Source organism: Diorhabda carinulata, chromosome 5 (assembly GCF_026250575.1).
Source record: "Diorhabda carinulata isolate Delta chromosome 5, icDioCari1.1, whole genome shotgun sequence".
In the NCBI taxonomy this organism is placed as follows: domain Eukaryota; kingdom Metazoa; phylum Arthropoda; class Insecta; order Coleoptera; family Chrysomelidae; genus Diorhabda; species Diorhabda carinulata.
In genome coordinates this window covers 15,891,720-15,897,713 of record NC_079464.1, presented here as the reverse complement: position 1 = coordinate 15,897,713, position 5,994 = coordinate 15,891,720, and positions in this window count along the sequence as shown.

The window sequence follows — 5,994 nt, the reverse complement described above, 5'->3', positions numbered from 1 at the left end:
ACGGATGAGGTGTGGATTTATTAAATAATAGTCGAAAGGTTGGGTTATGTATGCTACTGCTAAGTGGGTTCATATACAAGGTTGTTTTAGTACATTCACGCGTCTATTTTGTCCATTCCTGAACTTCTTGAGAATATTCTGACAATGATAACTAGTCGATTTTTTTCAAATCTTTCTTTTCTCTCATCATCATACAGATTATACAAAGCCATTATGAAAGCTCTTCATAATTACGTCAATGTGAAAATCCGCTTATGCAAAGTAATTGACACTATCTAACTTCTTATTCATCAGATATCTTCAAAATATCTTTATGCTGTAGTTAAGTAAATTCTTATAGCTCTAGTGATCTTATCCATAGGAAATACTGAAAGCAGTTTTCCAAGAGAATGAATTGTGGCAATTTTCTGACCAGCTCCAGTTGTAGTTATTCATAGCTGGGAAATACTTGGTAGTACTCAAATGTGTATGATTGATGTGAAGTAATTGTGAACATTCCAAATGACGTATTATGTGAAACAAACTAATTGAAATTGAGAAACCACAAAAATTCGTACTGGGAGTACAAGATGTCGTTAGATGGGTAAGAGCAAGACGCCGACAATGGAGAGACCATGTAGAACGAATGGCTCCAGAACAGATTGCCAAATGGGCCAAAACGCTGGTACGATAGCTGGACATCGGCGTCACAAGAGGGCAGATGACAGACCTGACAGGACCTCGTCCTACTACAAGAAGAAGAAGAAGAAGAAGAAGACAAAAATTCGTGATAAATAATTTTCATCATCAACTTTTTATTATTTATAAAGCAACAATCAACGTTTATATGATTAACCTTGCTTTGATGAGTACTGTATGAAGAAATAATCGAAATCATAATATGGAGAAAAAGGTGATGGAAATAACTTAGATCGTAATTAAGACTTTACACATTTCTTTGATGTTGTCTCTGTAGCAATTGTTAATTTCGGCTTTAATTATAGATAGAACTTTTGACACAAGTTTTCACGCAAGAATCATTGATAATAAAAGTTGGAAATCTTGAATTTGGAGTTCCAGTTTTGGCATCGGTAAGTTCACTAGAAACTACATATTTGTGTCGATGATGATAATGATAAATCATGAGAAATGATAGTTAGTTATGTATTAAAGTCATACTTTTTGTCACGGGGCTAAAAATTGGTTGCCGACGCAACTAACCATACGAGGCATATTAATATGTTTTTAGGAATAGCTTAGATTCAAAAATACTAGTGAAAATATTTGGAATTGAGGCAAGTCGAATAGATTTAGAGGTTATGTAATTATGTGTGTGAAAAGGTGCGAAGTACGTAAGTAAATGCGAACGTGTCAGTGTCAGCATCTCTGGTAGTTATTTCAATACGTTACTAGGCAGTGAAAAGCAATTTTAAGATATGGCAACACTGATTTGAATATGTCAAATCTCACATTGCCATCATAAAGTTGTAAATCAAAACAAAAGTGAGCAAATTGTGTGAGTAACTTTTTATTGAGGATGTACACATCATTCTCTTCAAAATTTAATTTTTTGTAAGATTTATTTGAAAGTTGAGTGCATTTATTAGGCATTTAACGAAGTAATTTTACTCCAAACGTGATAAAGTTAAAAATTTAATTGATGAACGTACTCAGAACGTATTGAAATGCTATTTTATCCGCGTTGGATACCGTATAATTTGACAATCGCTCAAATAAATCTTGTGTTTATTGGTCCAAAGAAACTAAATCGCGGTGGTTGAAAAGACGTCGATAATATCGTAACAAGCGACGAATCAGGAATCTGTGCAAATTAATCCAGAACTAAACAACAATCGACTGTATGTGCCAAATACAACAAAACTTTTTCGCGCACAGAGCACTTCGAAGATCTCAGACAATAATTCAAAAACAAACGTTTATGAACAGTGGAAATATCGAATTGAAGGATCATCCGCGCAAAATTCTTTCTTCTTATTTTCGCAGATCAAAAATAATTTTCGAGGTTAACGGTTTTCTACACCTGAAGAAGCGGTTATTGTGTTCAAATCACATGTTTTGAAAGTCCCTCAATCGGAAGGGAAAAAATTCTTCGCCAATTGGTTCAAACGCAGTCAAAAGGGTATTGATATTATATTATATAATATTATGGAAAGCAATAAAGCCATATCCAATTATAAATATCTGTTTTTATTTTGTCTATCTCAATACTTAAGTAGCAACCCTCGTATATTGCGGCGAGTTTTAAAGAAGTGTTTAACTATTGTTGGCAGTGTCATTTCTGAGAGTTATATTTGATGCATGTAATAATAATTTTGATTTGTTTCCTGGATCCTGATTGATTTTTATTATTATTAATTTCTTCATTTCTGAATCTGGAATATAACTTCATGAGCTTACTGCAAAAAGCCGTTAAGTCAAGTTTTGTTAAACTGAAAATACAGTTAAGTATGAAAACTTATGTTCTGAAAAAAAACCCTGTAACTCCATAAATTGTTTAATGCTGTTTTCATAGCATACCATATCCTTTAAGTCCAAAAAGCAATATTTTAAAACGCCCAAAATACATTGTTTACTGTAAAAACCTTTTAAAATATTTTAAAGGATTTTACTTGTAAATATAAAACTGGAAAAATTGCGGATTTATGCAGCAAGAATCCTGTAATGGGACTCAATCCTTTTTGGTATAATAACTTACGTTACGACATAAAATACAGACAACTCAACACCAAAATACATTTTTTTCACGTTTGAAGTAAAATAACTTCGTTAAATTCCTAATAAATGCATTAAACTCACAGAAAATTTAATTTTAAAGAGAATGATGTGTACATCCTCAATAAAAAGTACTTACACAATTTGCTCATTTTTGTTTTGATTTTCATTCAGTAAAATGAAAGATGTTTTCAACTTGCATTCAATCTCTATTGAGATTGTACATATCATTTTCTTCAGAATTGAATTTTCTGTTTTATTCGAAAGTTTAATGCATTTATCCAGCATTTAATGAAGTTATTTTATTCCGAACGTAAAAAAAGTGTATTTTGGAGTTGAGTTTTTTACGTTTTACGTCAGATCAAAATACGTATAGACCAAACAAATTTGCATGACAAGAGACATTCAAAATGGCATCCTATTATTGGTGGATCAGGAATCCGGGCGAAATCTATCGCTTTTTAGATGTTTTGTTATACCAACTTTTTTATTTACCTACAGAATCATTTCCCGAGAGATTAGAGTACTATTTCGAAGCACCCTGTATCATAATTAAGAAACCACAACACGTGATAGATTGATTAGTAAACCTCATTCACAAAGTTTGACAAAATTGTTGACCTCTAATACTTCATGCCCGAACTAGTTTGAGGATGTTTTTATTTGATCTTACGGTACTAATAATGCGTTACTTTTTATTATACAATGCTTAGGCTACAAATGAATAAATATGTAAGTCCAATCTTTGTTTTTGTTATTTTTATATTATAATGTGTTTCTATTCATATTGATATGAACAATAGTAAAAAAATAACCATATTTTAAATACCAGAAAGTTTTTGAATTCATTTACAAATTTTTCGGAGTAAATACAAACTAAACTCAATTATCTCGAATTTATAGATTTTGTACATAACGAGTTTTTGCAGTAAGCCCACGATTTCTAGTAGCTGAGATATAAACATTTATGAAAATTGGGAACAAAAATATTCCTTGGAAGATTCCGAAAGAGTGGATACAAAAAGTGATAGTATAAAAAACCAATATGCTAATGATATCTCTCTACAATTTTATTATTAGTACACGCATAATGAAATTAATTTTTGTTTTTATTTGGATATCTATAATTTTTCTTTACTTTTAAGGTTGCTGACAATGCTCTAGCATACTTCTTCGTTGTTACACAGTTCATTCAAATGTTCAAATAAGGAGAATGCAGCCAGTTGAAGATTTTTATCCATATTATAGCTTGAAATGTAAATGGAACAATTAAATTTTGAGAAGAGAAATATGTGTTAGTTTTTATATTTATTTCTACATATTCCTTTAGATTATCCGAAGAACAAATTCAGTCGAATTGTATACCTACATGGCTACGAGTTATTCAAAACTTGAAGATCAACTAAGGAGAAGTATGCAATGAAAATACGAACTCAGACAACAGAACTACAATTGGCCTAAGGTGGATGTGTTGGCGGAGTTTTGCCCAAGTTTTTGTCAGATAGACAAAGAATTCAAAGTATAGAATTATAAGTAGTCCATTGTTGATAAAGGCAATTTGAGCAAACAAAAGTGGATGTTATGATTATGATGTTTATTAACCAAATGTTGAAAATATTTCTATTGTACCTATGAAGAACTCAACCTTTTAAGATTAAAGTTTTTGAAGATATGTCTTTTTTCAGTGTATATGAAATTTATGTGGATACTTCTTCGTTGTTACACAGCTTATCCAATTGTTCAATTAAATAGCAAGATTTTTATTCATATTAAAGATTAAAATGTTTGATTCTCAAAACAGACGTCAGTTTCCTTCAATTTCTTATTTCTTAGACCTTTTGATATATTAATGTTCTCAATTTTAGGTCTCTTCTGTTTTCAAATTAGTTTTTTTTAATACTTTTTGAGAGATTTAGTAATAAAATGATGAAATTATTAAACGGTGAGTTAACTTACAAGAAAATTAAACAAGACCCTACGAATTCTTATCAAAAAATAAAGATTTCATTCGATCTTGGGAGGAATTTTTTTTATTTCGCCAGCAGATGCAAAAATATGCAAAACGAATACTACTTGCTAATAGACTTATCCAACTATCATATCCTGAATTTAGATGCTTAGCTATTTAAAAAGCAAAAACTGCATTGAAAGAAAATAATTATCTGGAAAAAATGATTAAAAACGTATTCAAGAAAAGTATAAACAAATACTACAATCAATTGAAAAACAAAACAGGAACGAAACATCAAAACATTTTCCTTGCGATATGTACAAGGACTTTCTCAAAATTTATCAAATTATTTCAATAAATATGATATTAGTATGTCATAAAGGACATAACAAGGACAAAATTTGAAACTTTTTTATATCCTATAATTCACAAAAAAAGACAATTTCTTACTTTTTATGTAACTCCATTAATTTTGAAGGTATCACATCCTACAAAAAACTATTCTAGGGTAATTTTCAGAGTTACAAGCCTATATATATTAGAAAAAGTCGGTCTAAGCTGCAGTTTTTCTCGTTTTAAAGCGCTGGTCGTAGAACCTCCTGTACGTAGGTCACCTTCTAATTATTTTCGTCCATATCTAGTAATGGACGCAAGTGGCAGTAGACACAGCGTCCAAGCTGTTTTTGATTTGTGTTGGTGTTAATCTTGGTCTAGTAGAAAACGAACATTAGAAACTTTCTGTTGATTTTTGAGACTTATCAATAACGTGTCTGTGCATAAAGATTGTTGCGAACACACTCTATTCACTTTATGACGCCAAAAACTCACTCATCCTCACTATGTACTCGTATATAGTTATTTGCTTACTCGCATTTATAATATTTGAATAATTGATTTTCCGAATACCAATAATTATTTCACAAAATTCTGTCTCAATTGTACTTCTGCCTTAAAAGGATGATCTAACATTGAGGATTCATCTGGATTAACAAACCATTTATGTTTCCCTGTTATCAAAGTTTCCTTAGCAATGAGTTTCCTATAATTAAAAATTCCGTAAGAGATTTTCGAATATTTCCCATTATATTTTGTTACAATCTTGATGTCATATAACAATTTTCAGGAAAAATTCATTCACTGTATTCATCAACGTCCGAGAAAACAATTTGTATAATGGATACAAAAAAGTTTTCAATCCATGTTCCAAATATTTTTAAGAAATATTTCCAACAACTTGTAATTATTGTGCTGTTGAAATAGTTCAACTTAATGACAGTTATTTATAAATTAGGTGCAGACACAAAAAAATGGAATGTTTCAAGCCAAACTAT